Below are 21,417 nucleotides of genomic sequence, written 5' to 3'. Positions count from 1 at the left end.
CCAAGTAATGATAACCGAGACTCTTTACAGGATTTAATTCTTCTATTTGAAAAAAAAAAAGCCGTTTAAGCTTAAACAATTGCAACTGGACATCGCATATTTACTGAAATGTATTCACAGTAAGGTAGTACCTATAGGGTTACGTGGTTTTAAGTTCCCACAGGGTCTAGAATATAATGAAAGTATGTTTATTGAATTTTGTGAGCTTTGTGATAGTTTTGGGATTGAGACAGTGTGAAAGAAAATCAAGTTCAATGACATTACTGTTGGTCAGTTTTTAACAGATTTGGAGAAATTAAATGCCGATATATAAATAGAAAATTCACCCCGGGGATCACTCTACTCGACAGAGGCACTAGGAACTAAGGTTGGGTGGCACATGATGTCAGGGTAAACCTATGGGCTAGGCTTGTAAAGGTTCAAGGGTCGTTAGCCTAGTACATACCTATGAACCTATAAAAAGACAATGTTTGAACAGTTGGAAGAGTTTTATAATAAACAATTGGCATGGGTTGAAAGTAAATGTTCTAAGATTTATGACAGAAAAATTAAGGCGGGATATGAATCAATACACAAGATAACATGGCATAATCAGGGAAGTCTGTCATTAATGCAAATAAGTCAGCTGAAAACATCACTAATAATAATATACTAGCTAATTTTATGGTTAGGCAAACAACTTTTTTTTTTTACAGAAAGAAGTTTCAAATACCCATATGGGCCAAGGAGAAATATCTAGATTTGGGTCAGACCCTGGAAACAGAACGCAGGAATTTCAGAGTAAGTATAAACACACAATACATATGTAGATAGTCAAGTCAAATGGTATTGTTCATAGCTTGAATTTCATACATATATATATATATATATATATATATATATATATATATATATATATATATATATATATAATTATACTTCTAATGAGATCACAGTAGATCATTTTTCCATTTTCTCTAAGGGGCTGAAGTTTGCCCCCTCTACAAATTTTAACGTATTGGATAGAATTTTTGGAGACCAAATGCTACTTTAGAGAGTTAAACTTGGCTTGTTTTACAAAAATTAAGTACAAGGTAACCGATCTCAAGAAAGGCTTAAGAAAAGAAGGACTTTTAACCTCCCATGAATCTATCTTTAGCTATGTTGGAGAAAATTATTATTGATGATTTGTATAAATAAAAATGGGAAAATAGGAAATGTTTTTATAGTAATTTCACCAAAAATGAGAAAACAATATTGGAAGAGTTGAAGAAAGACGACAATTAGGATTATGAAGCCCAACAAGGGTGGGGGGATTGTATTATCTGATTCACTGGAATATTCTAAGGTTATGTTTGAGCTTTTAAGAAATGAGGAGACTTATCTTTCTGTTTTGATTAATGAAATTAATATTAATTACAGATGCATTGCTTCCTTATTGGAAGAATATTTATTGGATCAAAGGATGTCTCAGGATTTGTTTAATTTTCTTAATGTGAAATTCTCACTTATAGCTTCAAATTTTGGGTTACCAAAAATTCATGAAGACTTGGCAAGATCACCCTTCAGGCTCATTGTCTCAGGAAATAATTCAAAGACGTATCCATTTGGAATAGTTATTGATAGATGGTTGAAACCGATTTATAAAATGGTAGAACATTTACTTATGGATTCCTAGTACTTTTTGAGCAGGTTAAAAAATAGTCTATATGCTGACGATATTGTTTTCATCACTATTGATTTATTTTCATCACTACTTGGGGACGATGGTCTGGAACGCTTTTACAAGAATATTCGTAAGCTAAACTTTTTAGATATTGAGAATGTTTGTTTAATTAGAGAATTGATGAGTTTGGTTTTAGATAATTTTATTTCTTTTGAAGGGGAATATTTTAAGCAAATTAAAGTGGTTGCGATGGGAGCACCCTGTGCTCCTATATATGCAAATGTAGTTCTTCTTGAATGGGAAAAATAGAATAATTATTAATAGTAATTTTTATAAGAAATTTATTTGGCCATATTTGAAATTTCTGGACAATATTTTTATTTTATGCAAGGGACCTGTCCTTGAAATTGAAAATTTTATGAGATATTTAGACACTTCTTTGTTTTTAAAATGTACTCATTGTTTTAATTCTGAAGCCATTAATTATTTAGACACAATGTTTTTAAGGACGACAAAAGATTTAGGTCTAAACTATGTAGTAAGCCCCACTTTAGTAATACATATCTGCAGTATAATAGTAGCCACCCATGGCATAAAAAAAAAAAAAAAAGTATAGTCAAAGGCCAAATGATTTGAGCTACAAGGATATCAGATTTTCAGGAAGTAAAAGCCAAGTTGGATTTGATAACCAGGTTGTTTTTAGAGAGAGAGTGCTCATTGTATCTTGTTAACGAGACAAGGGAATAAATATTGTCACAATGGGGCAAGAAATATAACCCGCTTTTAGAGATGGGTTTGTGACAACCTGTACAAACATCACAATTTGTTAAATGAGAGAGCAATGATATTTGTGGTATGGCTGTCAAGTAAAGAAAGTGAGGCAGATTTTTTCAGAAATGTGGACACAACTAGTAATCCTGAAATTTCTAGAATCCTTGGCCCTTCATCTACATTTGTTTATAAAACGTATTTTAATTTTAAGCAAATTTTTGAAGGTGATGGTCTGTATAAGAGTATTTCTTGTATTAATGGGACTTACAAGTGTGGGGATTGTAATCAGTGTCAGTATATCTTGCAGGCAGATTCCATTATATTAGAGAATAAAATTCAGTCTAGGATCACATTTTTTAGAGATAATTGTTTGACATAAGGGGTAGTTTATTTGAAATGCTGTCAGTGTCCAGCATTCTATGCAGGCAAAACATGTAATTACCATATAAAAACAAAGTACAAATGATTACCTTTTTAACATTTATCTTTAAGACTTGTATAGGTTTTAAATTTGCTCTGTTAGAACAAGTTAAAATCAACTATGGGGAGGGTGATATTAAAACTCTCCTTGAAGTCAGGGAGATCAAATGGCAGATTAAACTGTGCGCTAATTTTCCTCCAGGTATTAATGATGTGATGAATTTGCAACCTATGCTGAAGTGGAAATCAGACAAATTTCTTTAAATATTATTTTTTAGAAGGATTCTTATTTATATATGTTCTTTGATTTGCATAGTTGTACTGATTTTACAAATGTGTTATTCAATTCTGAAGATTTGAATATTAATTATTGGGGCTTAATTGCCTTTTTGAGAGTATGAAAGGAGGGGGTGTGACAGAGTTAATTTAATTCTAAAGAAGTTCAACCTAATGGACGAAAGCGCTTAATTCAGTGTGTTTTACCAAAGTGCTTTATTAAATACATTTTCATTTTATGTTGAGTCCATTGGTCAACTGTATATATTTTAAGTGTACCAAGTTGTTTTTATCATTACACCTAAAACATTTAATTTTGGTGGTTGGCATTTATTGGAAATGGTGGTTAGGGTACACATGAACAGGTTTTGCTAATGCATCATTCAAATATATTCTTTTTATATAATATTCACCTTCATAAATCCAGTTCCTGTAATCTACGTTATTGTTTTGCCTATATAAAAACACTGGCAGGACTGGTATAAACCTACATATACAACTCATTTGGATTCACAGTTGTATCTAACATTTATCAAATACTCCTTACCACAGATGCTGAAAGAGTCACCAGTATTAAAATATTTACAATATGGGCAATACCCACAGTTTTTCATAGTGGGGCTAAGGTTGTTTATTATATGCATTGGTAGTATTACTGCTTTTCATATTCTCTAAGGTAGTTTTAAAGTTCGAGCCCCAACAATATACTATGGTATGGAGCCTTAGAAAGACACTCCACATCTTACATGCTAGTATCAGGAACTGACTGGATTGTTAGCAGGTAACGTTGGAAGGTAAAGTTTGGAAAATCCAACCAGAAAATGGTCTGAGGATCACTGGCTAAGCAAAAGTTCAAAGCTGTGGTCATGCTGCTGCTCAGAGGGTAGTTAAAATTATCTTTGTTGATTACATGCAAGCAACAAGAATATCACAGTTTCATGATATGCTAATGAATTCATATAAGTTGCCAAAGACTGCTAAACCGGATACCAGCATGGGCAAGTCTGTGATATTTAAGAGCTTGCATAGTTATTTTATTAAGGGTTCTTGATTACAGACTATATTTCATAAAAAACTCATTTTTGATTGATAATAATAGACTGAATAGAAAAGATTTTTAAATATTACAGTTTGAATTACAGACTGAATACAACTCAGTTGAACTGACCCATGTGTATTTTATTATAAGATTTTCGCAGGATTAAATCCATTTAAATCTGTTTGGGATAATATCACTAATGTGACTCATCATGTTTAATACATTAATATTCCATTATTCCAAACTTTGCAATTCACTGCATTATGGGGTTCTTAGAGGAAAAAAAAATCAGAACAACATGCTTCTGTGAGTCCTCTGTTCATAACGAGTTCATGTCAATATATCAAATGTCCATATTATTGAATGTCTTCTTATCAACAATGCAAGCTGTCACACCATTCTGACTGAGATAGAGTTGCAGTAGAGATCAGGAAATTTGCTCCTTTTCCCTCTGTAGTGCGATCTTGGAGTTTTTATATATAATTAGAGGGGGGTGTGGAGGGATTCAATGGACTGCATTGTTGAGGAGATGACATTCAACAATGTGACCATTTGATTATTTGACACAGGCCGTTCATAACAGAGCAAGGGAATTCATCTATCATCAAAACAAATTATAATGCTGAGTGAGGGTGGAATTAAAAAAAAACTAAGCAAATATATCTTTTTTTTTTTTTTTTTTAATAAAATACACTTTTCTAATTTAAGTGTCATGCAATCTATACTTGTCAATTAAAACAGTAAAGATAAGAAAACAAATTGAGGTCTTATGCCACTAGATCTAATTAAATTGCAGTTATCTCACAACTAACATTTCTGAATATGCAGCAGAAATCCAATTAAGATTTTACATTTTGAATAATACACTTCTAGCTGTTTTTCTATCTGTTTAAACAATGAATATGCACATACCACAAGCATCTATCTTTCACCTCTTTGGTAGGATTACCATGCTCCTGCATGCTGATAAAATGTTCTACAGGAATTTCACCAATTGCAACAAGCAATATACTAAAGTAATTACAGGTCTATATACAGTTACACCAGATGAGATTTTGCATATTTTTAAGTAAAGCCAAATCCATGCAAGCTGGAACACAGAATGCCTTAGCATATGGAAAAGAAATTATATCATCCATGTACAGCATAAATATTGCCTTGCCTTGTAACTGATGGCATGTTTGCATTAAGAATTGCTCTGTGCTATGCAACATACATAATACTAAATGTACAGTTACTGCACATTTTATACAGAAACATAAGCCTCCTGAAAAGTTAAACACAACTGTCATTTGTTAAAAGGAATTTTACATTATGCTAATATGTATACAATACATGTTGCAACACGGGCAGCGCCGGTTAAACTATTTCTGGCTCCGTAAAGTCTGCTCTTCAATTTTTCCCTTAGAACTTCTCTACTTGCAATCTAAACAGTCTATTCTCTATCTCAATAGCTCAGCACTTGCTCCTAAAGCATTTTTATATAGGTAAAGTACTTGTATACTAAACAAAGTACTACATTAGCCTAGAATCCCCTTGAGTACCCATTTCCCTATAGGTCCCTTCTGACTCAGTTACACAGCAAACTTTTTCACTTTTTCTAGCATGTCGAAGGGTCAGTTGCTAGCATCCTCTCCTGTTCAGCTGGTGAATCTGGGCATCTTGAGGCAATGTTACAATTGCCTCATGTACACAGACAACCCACTCCTTCTCCCACAAAACACAAATACATGTGAGAGATGCAACTATATAGCCAAACTGGAGGCTAAGCTCTCTCAACTCAGGACTGGCAAGACCAGACAGGAGGAGAAGGAAACCACGCACACCACAAACCCAGTTTCACATAGAACTATCACAACTGCAAAACAAACACATAAACACACAAAGACATACTCGGAGGCACTGATCAAAAATCTACCAAAACTACAGAGGCCTCCAAAGCAGACACCCAAGCAACTGCCACCTCAAGACATAAGACATGCAACACATAGTTCTCAAAGTCAGTGTGCTAAACAGTCACAGCCCTTAAGGCCAAACACAATGCCAGACACACTTGTTATAGGTGACTCCATAGTCAGACACACTTGACATCCCACTCACCAGACTGAACAAGGAAAAGATCACAGTTAGCTGCCTGTCAGGCGCTAGAATCCGCCACATAACACAAGCACTCAGGTCACTCCACAGCAAGTACAAGTATGACTCAGTCATTGTCCATGCCGGTGTGAACGACCTGAGACGTACCTCCCTGGACTACATGAAAAGAGACATAGAGGAGCTCTCAGATTATGTAGCCCAGGCCGGTATGACCCTGACCCTGAGCAGTATCCTACCCTCACCAAGAATGATGCCATAATACAGAGACAAAATGATCAGCTTTAATAATTGGCTTAATTACTGGTGTCATTCTAAGGGGATCCAATGTCTGTCTGCCTGGGATGACATGCTTGACAAGCCACGCTGCTTCGCAAGGGACGGCTTGCACCTGTCACCCCTGGGCTTCTGGATATTGGCAAAGGCTTTTGCCACCCCCATAGTGCCTTTTTTAGGCAAGGCTCAAATGATAAACCTACTTCCCTAGAAAACAAAAATGGAGAAAAACTAAGGGTAATACTGCTCAATGCCAGAAGTCTAAACCTCAAGATGCACGCCCTCAAAGCCCTCCTCAGTATGGAGAACATCGATATTTGTGCTGTGACTGAAACCTGGTTCAAGGCTCCTGAGAGCACCCCAGCACTATCAGGTTATACCTCATATCATGCGTTCCGGCCTCAAAATCCGGGCCGAACTACAAAAGGAGGGGGAGTATCCATATTCATAAAGGATACCCACACCTCCAGGTTAGTGGCAACGCACGAAGCATCGGAGACCATCCAGGTGCAATTAACCATAGGTAAAACTGCCCTACAGTTTGTAACATGCTACAGACCACCTTCTCAAACTCAGGAAACCCACACAGCCTTTCTGAAGACACTGGAGAGTATAAATGTCTCTCCAAACACCATCATATTGGGTGACTTCAACTACCCAAACATAGACTGGGAACATTACTCAAGCCCCAACACCCTAGCCCAAAGGTTCCTTGAGTTCATAAACTCAAATGCTATGGAACAACTAGTCACCATTCCCACAAGAGGAGAAAATATACTAGACCTGATCATCACAAACATGGGGACAAAATGCTCCACACCGGAAGTATATCCCTCATTGGTGAGATCAGACCATAAATTAATCTCACTGGAGATCCACATCCCGCCCCCACCCCCAGCAAAAAAGACCACAGTGAAGAACTTCTCAAAAGCAAACTTCACACTTCTTAAGACTGGAGTGGTATCCTTCAAGGCCCCCGAGCCAGTGGAAACCACAACCCACGCTGCTGAAACCCTTACAAATGCCTTCTACGAGCACCTCCAGGAATGTATGGATCAAGCAATCCCTAATAAAATCAAGACCTTTTCCACCAAAGGCAGGGGCCTGGTCTGGTGGACTCCAGCCATAAACAAACTCTACAAGAGGAGAAAGTTACTACATGACAGAGCAAAATCCCTAAATGGGAAGGCATCTCTGATCAATACTAGCAAAAAACTACGATCACTCAAAATCATCCAAGGCCAACTTTGAGAGAAAAATCGCTAATGACACAAAAGACAATCATAAAGCCTTCTTTAGCTATGTTAGAAACCTGGGTGGAAACTCCCAGATATGCTCAGAATTAGTCCAAAATGATAAAAAAAATCATTGAACCCACAGACATTGCCAACATACTGGCAGACAGGTTCAGTGCAAATTTCTCCCCTCCCTCCCCCCCCCAAAAGGAGAAATAGCCTCCCAAACATCTCAGATGCCCAGGTGAGAGCTGCTCTCTCTAAAGCAAAAAACACAGCATCAATGGGACCGGACGGTGTCCCCGGCTGTGTGCTACACGAACTCAATGAGGAACTAAACCCACACATAAGGCTGCTGTTTAATCTTAGCCTTACTACAGGATACGTACCCAAAGAATGGCATACGGCAACTGTGGTCCCACTCCACAAAGGCGGTGCTTCTACGGACCCTGGAAATTACTGCCCCATAAGCTTGACGAGCCTTGTCTGCAAAGCTATGGAGAGGATCATAATGGAACTCATAAATAAAGACATTGGGGACCTACAGACACTGGATCCTACCCAATTTGGCTTTGTCAAAGGCAGATCCTGCCACTTGAACTTGGTCGACTTTTTCGAAACAGTCACTAAGGCCATTGATGAGGGTAAGGCAGTTCACACAGCCTACCTTGACCTAGCAAAAGCATTCGACACAATACCCCACTTGGGCATCATAGAAAAGCTCACCAGCTTAGATGTAAACCCATATGTCACAAGATGGGTTGCAAACTGGCTCAAGGATAGAACACACAGGGTTAGAGTTGCTGGTGCCATGTCAGACTCTAAGCCGGTCATGAGCGGTGTCCCACAGGGCTCAGTCCTGGGCCCCCTCTTGTTCGGCATTTATTTTTCTGAAGTGCAGGCAAACATAGGGGGATTGTGGCTGACAAAATTTGCAGATGACTGCAAACTGGGCACCATAATTGACACTCCATCAGACACAGACATCCTCCAGAAAGGTCTCATAGAAATGGATAACTGGTGCCAGAGCCATGGCCTTAAGCTAAATGCCAAAAAATGTATAGTCATACCCTTTGGGAAAAACAAGGTAACCCCTAATTACCACATAGGTGGTAATCCATTAAACACGGAAGAAGTTATCAGGGACCTGGGGACCCAAGTTGACAGTAACCTCTCTTTTGACACTCACATTGCCAAAGTGGTTAGGAAGACCTTCTACGTTGCCCACCTGATCACGAAGGGATTCACATCCAGATCAGGAGAGGTCATTGTACCCCTGTACTCTTCACTTATCAGACCAATGATTGAGTACAACGCCCCATTCGGAATGTACCTTACCAGACACCTGCAGCAGTTGGAAAGACCCCAAAAGTTCCTCACCAAAAGGATAAAGGGGCTCAAACATATGTCATACAATGCTCGACTGAAGAAACTCCAGCTCTATTCAGTCGCATACTGTCTGCTCAGAGGTGATCTGTGCCTGACATACAAGGCCATGTCCAACCCGGAATTAATGGACATGCTCCACCTCAAAAAATCCAAATCCACGAGAGCAAGAGACTTAAACCTCAACACGGATATAAATAGGACGTGCTGGAGGGACAGATTCATCACCCAGAGACTCCCTACACTATGGAACAGAATCCCAGTCCATGTGAGGCAGAGCCCCTCACTGACTCTGTTCAAGAGAAATCTTGACGAGTGGATGGGAGATCGTAGGTTTACCCCGGGAATCATCTCTGTATCACTGCTGGACAGAGGCACAGCAAACTAATGGGTATAGTATTCTCATCCTAAGGGGTGGTGAAAGCCACACACACTCTGGCTAGGCTTATAAATGCCCTAGGGCAGATAGCCTAGTATGAACCTATGAACCTATGAACAGCTTTTCCTTGAAATATTCAAAGACTACAAACTCATCTTAACAAACCTGCAGAATTTTGAATAGTGCTTATAAACATCATTGTTGTACCACCATCAGTAATGTATGATGAACCCTTTGTCATCTTTGGTAAGCTTATTTGCAAAATGCTAAATTTATGCTATTGTAGGTCACTATAATGAGTTTTAAAACTTAGACAAAGCAGGACTCTTAATTCAAGTGACTGTTCTTCTACCTTCCTTGTAATATAACATCTCTCAGCACACAAAAAAGCTTTTCGTTTCAGAAATGGTTTTGCATAATATAACTCTGTCTTGTCCCATATATAATGATTACTACGCATGTACCTTAATTATCTTTTTGAGCAAAATGCCCTGATTTGCAAGGTGGCAGAATGCAAACATATCTGCACAATTACTTACCTTAAATAATTCAGTGCTAAATTACCAATCATTAATGTTCCACACTTGGAAGGATCAGATCTGAAGCAATGTGATTGTGTTATAAATTTGTATCAGTATTTATCTTTTAACTCATGCTTAAATACCATTTTATTAGTTTAACTTTTGCATATTTTCCAAGCGAATCATCCATTTTATGAATAAAAGTGCTGCTGTGGTCTAGTTTGCTTACATTTAGTTAAAAAATAGATAAAGCGATAAATAACAAATAAGCAAATAAATATATTTAACAAGTTAATAAAGAAGGAAATAACCCACACTCTAATTTTTACCCAAAGCACACTAAATAGAATGTTAAAATATAGCAGTCTTAGCAATAAAATATTGTATTTTCTACAACTTACCCATTTCTGATGGGTTCTTCCTAGCAGCTACGCATGGCTTTTTACTGTTGATACAAGTTTTTTTCCACTGTAGCTGAAAGAGCATAAAGGGTGCATTGTAAATTAAAGACACCACAACAATAGTGCTTGACTTCTCTGCCTGAGTGGTGCTTCTAATCTTAGAAATGCGTTAAGTATCAATGAAAAAATCCCTGTTATGTGATGTCATGATGGCAACAATTTGCATGAATATCTTTGGTTCCTGTGTGGATCTACCATCAAAAAATAACTAGTAATTTTAACATTCAGTGCTGTGACACCACTTTAGTGAACAGTAAATGTATAGACATTTTGCCATGGTTTAACTGTGAACGTTTAACCCTGAGTTAGCTCTTCTGAATTGCATGCCTTAAGGACTCAAGGATGGTTATTTTCCTTCACTACTTTTTCTATATCCATCTATACATACTTTTGAAACCATCCATGCCTGTTGTTTTTCATGCTGTCATGCTATGCAATTACAAATATGAACAATTCATCCAGTGATTCTTTCCAATTTCCAATCCCATCTCCTGTTACATTCCATCCATCCATGTTTTATAAGTTGTGTTGGACATCTCTAGTAACCCCTTGAACAGCCATGGATGTCCACAGAGATTGCAAAGCAAGTAAGGCACAGAAGGAGAATGTCAGGCCTTTCTGCTATACAATACATGATTGCACGATCATATATGAACAATTCACAATTTTCAGTTTGCATGCAAACTTTCTGAGAGAGAAGGGTGGAAACCAGAGTACCTTGAAAATGCCACAAACATAGTGAGGAAATGCAAACTTTGCTGACTCTTTAGAGTAGACAGTTCAGAATCAAATCAGATACCCTGTTGTTGTGAGGTGACAATGCTACTCACTATGCCGCTGTGTTGGTCACCAATAACTTAGCATCTGCCAACAACTCCTTCATTCCACAATGCATCAAAAAAGGCCTTCTAATCATACACATTTCTCTTTCTCAACTTTTTCTGTAGGACTATATTGGACTGCCATATTTGAACTTAGCAGTTTATTTCATCCCAAGTGATCCTTTACTTGCACCCATTTTATTTTATTATAAAGGTCATCTTTAGGTTGAGTCTGTTTTATCTCCTACTTTAGCAAGGTAGCATTCTTATCTTTCAACTTTATTTTTTTTCTCTTCATACTTTATTTCACTCTCTCACTCATTTCTTTATATACTCATTCAACCCAATCACTGTAAACTGTTTTTCTCTTGGTCTATATTCTATGGAACTATGTTCCCAACAGACCAAAATCTAATCTCATATAATTCCTAATTACTGTTCTGGTAATGCTGTAATACATTACTTTCATCACTGCTGGTCAGGTGCCCTCAGCATGTGTTCTATCATGCTCATCTGCATGGTTTACAATTATTTCAATGGCATTATTTTCCTGTTTGGGAATCTCATTCCCTGCTGAAATCCCAGTTACACCAAAGCTTATAATACCACACAGTCTCCACTATCATTAAACTATAAATAAGCATTCAGATTTTACCCATACAGGACTAAGACCACTTGTTTCTGCTGACACTTAATGATGCTTCTTCTCTTAAGCTAGTTTGGGCTCTGTGAACTTTTCCTACTCACCGGAGTCCCCACTCCAGCTGCAAAACCAACATGAAAGTTATCCCTTCATTTTCTACATCAGTCTTGCTAAAAGTGCACTTTTCTTCATAATGAAACTGCATTGTCATTTTTCAGCATGTTTAGTATACCGGTTCTTTTTACACATACAAATTCCAGACCATCATATCCATCATCTTTTATACATAGCTGCCCATGTATTTCCTATACATACAAAATCTACAGTGATTGTTCAGAAAATAAAGAACAGCTCAAGTAGTGTTTGGACCAGGAGACAGATTTCCAAAAGAAATGACCACCACAAGACTACAATATAAATAAAAGTTTAATAAAGCAAAGAGGTCAAAAAAGGATAAGCTGTTCCATCCTTTTAACATTAGGACTTCTTCAGAACCACAGGTGAATGTTGTAAAACTGCTTTTAATTATAAATGAACCTATGAACCAATAATCAAACTTCAGGATCATTTTTAAAAACGTATGTTCTTTTAACAATTAATGGCAGATCTCAACTTTAAGACCAGTGTTAAAGAAATATGCCCATCAAATGTGGGAACATTAAGTTTAGATTACCACATCAGTTCTTTACACACAATCAAACTTTTGCACTCCTCTCCTCACTCATTCAATGCCACCACTTCTAAAATAACAAAACAAAACTTTTTGAAATTGGCCCAATTTTGAGTAGGTTTAAAAAGAGGCCAGTTCTTATTACTTTTTAAAATGTCATAATTGTCCTCGTATATTCTTTTATAGAGAGGTCTCTTCATTTTACCAACATAGAAACACAGGCATCTCGAGCAGAAAGCTATGCATATGAACCCTTTTGTAGTACAATTACCTTTAACTAAAGGTACCCTTATAGTAGAGTAGCATTTTAAAGTACTAAAGGCTTTTTCCAAAATAAACGTACACTGACTACAGTAGCCTTACTGTGCCTATCTCATTATTATTTTGATGTACTAAGTTTTGTTTCTTTTGGAAGTTTGTCTCCTGGTTTTTCACATTATTGGAGCTGTTCTTTATGATTTTTACAGAAGGATTTTACTTTATTGCGTGGTCACACACTCCATTTTTGTCTGTTACTTGGGTACCTGTAAGGGAGTGTTTCTGTGCTGGGGTCCATTTATAATGGATTCTTCCAGCCAGCCAACCAAGCATTTAGGTTAACAGGTTTTTAGACTACTACTAGGCTCACAGCCCTTGTCGGCCATTTTAAGCCTACTGAATTATCCCATGTGAGAATCAAACCCTGCACCTTGTGTTTATAATGTAAAAACCTTAACCATTATGACAACCCTCCTATTCAACTTAATATTTCAAACACAGATACTTCAGATATGAAAACAGTGGTTTACAATGTGGTGAACTTACTCAGCTTATATCACTACTGTCTCAACAATACTATGATTTAAACAACACTTTGGATAAGAATTGAAATAACAATGGAACACCAGCTGTTACAAATGTGGTAAATTCTAAACTTACATATACGACACACAAAGTTCCTCCCATTACAGGAAATGCAGAATGCTGAGACTTTGGTACTGCCTGGAATCGAAACTACCCACCGGAGCAAGAGAACTTATGTCACAGGATTTACAAGCCTGGTTTCATCAAGAATTTAATTTTTTTTTTTTTTTGTTATCGGCACTGGGGAATATGACTACCAGTGTACCAGAGATAAACATTTCTATGCTGATTAAGACCCTTGAAAAGAAACTGGTAAATGTATGCAATTAATACCTAGACAATTGTTACTAAAAGAATGATTGAAAGTTGAAAGGGTCCCTAAAGGTCTTCGACTTTACAAATTTCCCAGTGGACTTAACATGAATATAAAAAAATACCAGGAACTTATTGCTGTGTTTGATAGACATGGTTTTGAACTTATTAATTTCATTATCAGATGGAATTCCTTAGAAATTAATGAATTATTCAATTAACTTACAGTCGCAAGAAAATACTGGATGATTTATTGTTTGATTGTTGCAGACATAGATACAACTATTGTCCACTTTTTTAAAAATCTGATGGTAAGTGAGTTATTGACAGAGAACGGAAGAAACTTAGAGATGCTAACAAATCACATCCCATTCCCAGTGTTAAATACACACAATCTACTTACGCAGATTTGGGTAATTATGAGTCAAAGAGAGAGATATAATCAGACATAGACAACATGAGTTTATTAACTCCAGTTCTCCACAATTAAATGGACACTGGACCATCACATCCAAGTACCGACTGCTTTGATGACTTCCCAGCTCTACCTAGGAGGTCAGAAAGGTTAAAAAACAGTACCAGATCCTACAGTTCCTATTTTCAAGATGCCCCCTCTCAAGTACAAAAAATCTGGGCAGGGGAAACTCACAGGCAGAGGAAAGGGGAGGTTCAAGAACAACAGGAGAACCATCATTTAACTGATATTAGTGATTTACACAATCATCATCAGTCTTCTTTCGGCTGTTCCCATTAGGGTTCGCCACAGAGGATCATCTGTTTCCATTTCTTCCTGTCCTCTGCATCTTGCTCTGTCACACCAGCCACCTGCATGTCCTCTCTCACCACATCCATAAACCTTATCTTAGGCCTTCCTCTTTTCCTGTTACCTGGTAGCTTCATCCTTAGCATCTTTTCTCCAATATACTCAGCATCCCTCCTCAGCACATGTCCAAACCAATATAATCTTGCCTCTCTGGCTTTATCTCCAAACCTTCCATCCTGGGCTGACCCTTTAATATACTTATTCCTAATCCTGACCACCCTCGTCACTCCCAGTGCAAATCTTAACATCTTTAACTCTGCACATCCAGCTCAAACTCCTGCATTTTTGTCAGTGCCACTGTCTCCAGCCCATATAACATAGTTGGTCTCACTACCCTCTTGTAGACCTTCCCTATCACTCTTACTGGTACTAGTCTGTCACAAATCACTCCTGACACTCTTCTCCACCCACTTCATCCTGCCTATACTCTCTTCTTCACCTCTCTTCCACACTCAACATTACTCTGAACTACTGATCCCAAGTATTTAAACTCATCCACCTTCAACACCTCTACTCCCTGCATCCTCACCATTCCTCTATCCTCCCTCTAATTCACACACATATATTATGTCTCAGTCCTGCTGACCTTCATTCCTTTTCTTTCTAGAGCATATCTCCACCTCTCCAGGGTCTCCTCCACCTGTTCCTTATTCTCACTACAGATCACAATGTCATCTGCAAACATCATAGTCCATGGGGACTCCTGTCTGATCTCATCTGTCAACCTGTCCATCACCACTGCAAATAAGAAAGGGTTCAGAGCTGATCCTTGATGTAATCCCACCTCCACCTTAAATGCATCCATCACTCACACCGCAGACCTCACCGCTTTCAGACTACCCTCATATATATCCTGTACCACTCTTACATACTTCTGACACTCCCGACTTCCTCATACAATACCACAAATCCTCTCTAGGCACCCTTTCATATGCTTTCTCCAAGTGTACAAAAACACAATGCAACTCCTTCTGACCTTCTCTGCAGTTCTCCATCAACACTCTCAGAGCAAACTTCACATCTGTAGTGCTCTTTCCCAGCATGAAACCATACTGCTGATCACTAATCATTGTATCCCTTTTTAACCTAGCTTCCACTACTCTTTCCCATAACTTCATAATGTGACTGTTCAATCTAATCCCTCTATAGTTACTACAGCTCTGCACATCACCCTTATTCTTAAAAATCTGTACCAAAACACTTTTTCTCCATTCCTCAGGCATCCTCTCACTTTCCAAGATTTCATTAAACAATCTGGTTAAAAACTCCACTGCCATTTCACCTAAACACCTGCATGCTTCCATAGGTATGTCATCTGGACCAACAGCCTTTCCATTCTTCATCCTCTTCATAGCTATCCTTACTTCCTCCTTGCAAATCCATTGTACTTCTTGATTCACTAAACCCACATCATCCAACCTTCTCTCCCTCTCATTCTCTTCATTCATCAACCCCTCTAAGTACTCTTTCCATCTGCTCAACACACTAGATTGTGAAGTCCTACAAGGGTACACATTTCAGTTATACGGGATTTAATATATTTAGAGTAATTCTCATATTATAGAAGGCAACTTTTCCCTTTTCAGTAAAGGATTTAAATTTGTGACTCATAGTAGAATAGATATTAGTAACTTAGTTATGGAATTAATATTGTATACAAGAAGACGTAACGTCTCATTATTTTTTAAAGATTAACATGCTGTTGCTGGTTATTCTGATACTTTTTTTTTTTTTTTTAAAGAAAAGTACTTTAAATCCCCCCCATTAAACCAGCTATTAGCTACTTTTGAAAAATGTAGAGATATCTTTACAACTTAATGACAAATTTTGTATTCTTTAAAAAATGAGTTCTTATTCAGAGTTACAAAACCTGACAGGAGTGGAGCACTGTATTTATGGACAAGATAGATTACTTAAGTAAGGTTTTTACTATGTTGCAAGATTCAGATAAATATGGCTCAGTTTAGAAGAATGAAATGTATATCGCATACAGAAAAAAATGATTTCTAGATTATTCAGTGGCACAAGGAACAATTTCACCTGATATACATACATTTCATCATATTAAAAACCCACCAAATCCAAGAGCATTTGGAATTCCAAACCTACATTAAAATGTGTTCAACCCCCCCTTTAGGTTAACAGTTACAGCACAAGCATCAACAATGTATCCCTTGGCTGTTTATGTAGATGTTTTAAAGGATGCTTTTACATCCACTGATCACATTTTAAGGGGCTCTTGGGATTTTTTTTTACCATGATCAGACATGAATACTATAAGAAAACTACAATTCTTATTACATTCTACATATCAGATTTGTTTACCTGTATATCCCACACAATTGCACCAGAGCAGTTTCATTCTGCACTGCTTGAGCTCACTAGTTTTGACACATTCATAAAGTTCTTTATGGATTTAAAGGAATTTATTTTATATAACAACTTCATTTTATTTGAAGGTGAATATTTCAGATAGATTAAAGGGATTGCCATGGAGGCAGTTTGTGCACCAGTGTATGTCAATTTTGTCATTTACAGTTAAGAAAAGTTTATTTTTGAATCCATTTATGAGGAATGTTGGAAAATCTATTTATGTTAACTAGACAACATTTTTATTTTTTGGGACAGAGTCTACTGACAAAATTTAAGAATTCTACAAGTTTTTTTTTTTTTAAAGTAATACACATTTTTTTTTTTTATTTTACTTAATATGACTGTTCTGTGAATTATTTGGATGTTGCAATCTTTAAGAACACAGCAAAAAGAACTTTTAAATCTAAAATTTACAGAAAACCAACTTTTTGCAACACATTTACGCATCAAAAGTGGTCACCCCTTTTTCTAAAAAAAAACATATTCAAAGGACAACTAGTGAGAGCAGTCAGGCTGTGCTCTAGTTTAAATCTTTTTAAAAATTGAATGCAACAAAATATACAACATGTTTAAAGATAGGGGTTACTCCACACAATTTTTAAAGGGAATTGGTGATGAGCAACTGAGGTACTATCACCATTTTAGGATCCAACCCTTTGACAGGTGACAATTCCTCAAAGACTACAAGTAATTCTGCTGATGACAATTTCTTTAAAGTTTAAGTTATCAAATACAGCAATCACAAAAAATTAATCAAGGGTATTATTAAAAACTGGAGTATAATTTAAACCAGATAACAAAAGTCATAAGATTGTGTAGCAAACCCTGAACTTTGTTTTTAAGACATGTTTGAATTTTCTAAAAACTTAATATATCATGATAATGAGACAGGCACATGGAAGTGCATCTCCTGTAGTCAGTGTAGTTTTTTTTATTTTTTTTGGAAAATGCCTTCATTACTTTAGAATGCTACACTACTATAAGGCTATCTTTAAAAGGTAATTGTACTAAAAAAGGGGGTCATATACATAGCTTTGTTCTTGAGCTGCCTGTGTTTCTATGTTGGCAAAATGGAGAGACCTCTCTATAAAAGAATATATTAGCAGAACTATGACAATTTATAAAGTAATAAAAATAGCTCATACTAAAAAAATTCCCAGTTTCAAAAAGTTTTGCTTTGGTATTTTAAATGTGATTACATTGATTGAGCAAGATGGGCAGTGGGAAAATTTAATTGAGTATAAAGAGCTGCAATGGCAACTTAAAGTTAATCCATCCACTTTCCCAGACTTAATGAACATATTTCTATAACACTGCTCTTAAAGTTGAGATCTTCCAAGTTATAACAATTGTTCTATAGTAGAAAGGATTACATTGAAAATAAGTGTTTTATATTATGAAATTTTATATTACATCTTGTACAACTTCATGATGTGAAAGTGGACAAAGTTAAGGAGCAATAGTGTGCTGTTTTTTTTAACTGTGGACAGCATTTTTTAATTAAGGACATTCTTCTGGATTTTTTATTATGTTGCCAATTAACTGCTTGAAGAGTGCAGGTTTTTAAAAATCACATGACCCGAAGTTTTTTATAGTTAAAAGGAGTTTTACATCATTCACTTGTGGTTCTGAAGAAGTCGTAATATTTAAAGAAAAGCGCTTAAGCTTTTTTGACTTGTTTGCATTATTAAACGTTATTTATGCAGTAGTCTTGTGGAGTTCATTTGTTTGGATAGGTTGTTTCCTGGTTTGGACAATACATGAGCTGTCCTTTATGTTTTTTGCAGTCGGATTTTAATTTGCCGCACAGCCACACCCTCATACTACCAACAGTATAATTAATGCCCACACTTATTGCAGTGCTATGCATAAATTAATGAATATTCATTACTTACTTTATGACTACACAGAAGTTAATAAAGCAAGTAGGTTGACAGCATTGTCATTATCCTAATTCATATAAAGTTAACATAACAATAATGTTTGCCTAAACATTCATATTCTAAGCAATATGTACAAAAAACTCTTATTGCCAGGCTTTACTAATATGAGTATAATCCTTGATAATTTGCCAGAAAATAACATTGACAGTGCAAAAACAGGACAGGTAAGAGCCTTTTTCTGAAGTCTTTCCTTAAGAGCACTTTGTTTGAAATCTCTGTGCACCACAGTAACAGTAATACTGGCATACCTCAACTTCTTTGCTCAGGAATCTAGGACAGATGGAAGAGCAAAAATCAGGACATTTTTTTTTCATTTTAGTGTAATGCCTCAGAAAATTAGTGACAAGGCAAAATACACTAGAGAAAATCCGGGCCATCATACAAAATTAGGGAGAGTCAGAGTGAGTTCTGCTTTAAGGATACTCATTATCTTTATTAGCTAACACAGTTACTGCTCATTCAAAGGAAACTCCCTCATCCCAGCAGTGGTACCGATCCATTACATAAAGCAGGCAAGCTCTCAATCAAGACTGATGTATGCAGGATGGAAATCCACATCGGTGATGTCAGAGATGCTCCTAAACTGTGCACACTGAAGGGGTGGATACTCTTCCCCATGTTTGCCACATCTAGGCTAATCTCAGCACAAGCATATGCAACTGGTCAGTATATCTATATTAACTAGATTGGTACACTAATCCTACAATCCTTTTCAGGCATGGATAAGTCCAAAAAGCAGGACAAAGTACAAATTATGACAGCAAAGATTCCTCAAAATAGTATACAGTCAAAAGTATAACAGAAGAAATTTTACACAGTGAAAAACTCAGAAGTAAATATATATCTATAGCATATGATCTAGAATCTTGCTAGAAAAAGTCACAAAGGAAGGTATCCAGTTTTATATCACAAATAAATGAAAGTAAAACCTCTTATTTAAAGTGAGTGTGGCATATGAGTAAATTACAGCAGTAACGCAGTTGAATACCCGTGGTAATTCATGTGCGTGCATGAAGAAGTTGCATATGAGTTGGCAGACTGCTGTGAGATAAATACTCCTTCACTGGTTTGCTGAAAACATTTACAGACACTCACCTTCCTTAGTGATTTACAAAAAGTGTTAAGCATATAAGCGTTATGAAACGTGTAACCTGAAGTGGTAACATGACAAAGGTGAGAAGGGAAAAGTAAAGAAAATGATTAAATTCAATGAGTCAAAGGGGTGCATGCTTTAGCAAGAGCTACATAAAGCTAAGTAGTCTAACTGACTACACATGATGGAAGTGTTAGGGCCATCTTCATAAGAACTTATGATAGCATCCTAAAAGACAGATGTGCCCCACTTACGTTTTACAGCAGAGTAGTTTCAGTTAGGCAAATAACTAGCATGCATGGTAAGTCCTAATTAAAAAAGAAATCAAACATTGCATCCACATGTTCCTTCAAATAAAATACTTCATATTTGCTTTCCATCTGTTTTGTTTCCTCAGTAATATAGAGAAGTGCTCCTCTACTCATTTTCATCATGGCACGTACCCGTTTCTATAACTGCACTACTATACTTTTCTTTTAATCTACCCCTTCCTCTTTGACAGCCGTTGCCATCCTTTTACCTGTGGCACCTGCTGGATTCTAGCTTCAGTGTTTTCATGCAAGCACTTTATCCCCATGTTAACATCTCCATTCAGAATTATTTGCGCATTAACACCACCTGAATGCATTTTGCTTTGCTCCAGATTGCTACCATTTTCATTTTACTCCTCCTGTCTCTAAACATTCAAGACATTCACCTGCTAATGTGTAGCCACTCATCCTACAAACACAGTTAACTCCTTATGGAACTCTGAGGTATATTATAGGCCCATGAATATGGAGTCATCACCAGGCTCATCTCTTGACAGACTACACATATGGTACCATCCTCTGGTAAGGTACTTACGTTTTACTTTCATTATTACCTTGTGTTTCCCTGAAGTCATACAGTTTAAACATGTTTTGGCATAATATAGATTTGTTGCTCTTTGAAATGCTTTAATTAACACTAGTCAAATATTGACTATGTATATACGTAACTGGGGATAACTAACTTGTGATAAAGTTTAATAGACTTTTTTTTTGCATGGCATATTTCAGCTTGCTCATCAGATGCTTGACTCACTTCCATAGCTTACATCCTTCCCTGATGCTGACAGGAGAGAAGAGGCCTGTGATGTACTACTATAATGCAGGTATGCATTACAAAAGGTTTCTTTTCTGAATATATTGGATTTGAATTCACTTTCACCCTTCGGAGATCCTTGTATCCAAATAGCTAATGCTATCTTTGTTCCAACAGTGTGTGAATTTCAAAACTGCAACAACCATTAAGGTAAGTAATAAATTCTTCAATTTGGTCAATGTTCCCATCTCACAAAATAAAAATGTCATCCAAAAATCTAGAATAGAAATGTAGGTACCCAGAAAAAATACAGGTGAAGGCATGCTCC

This window comes from Protopterus annectens, chromosome 15.part0 (genome assembly GCF_019279795.1).
Source record: "Protopterus annectens isolate FY-2018-M chromosome 15.part0, PAN1.0, whole genome shotgun sequence".
Lineage (NCBI taxonomy): Eukaryota > Metazoa > Chordata > Ceratodontiformes > Protopteridae > Protopterus > Protopterus annectens.
This window is presented reverse-complemented; position numbering follows the sequence as displayed.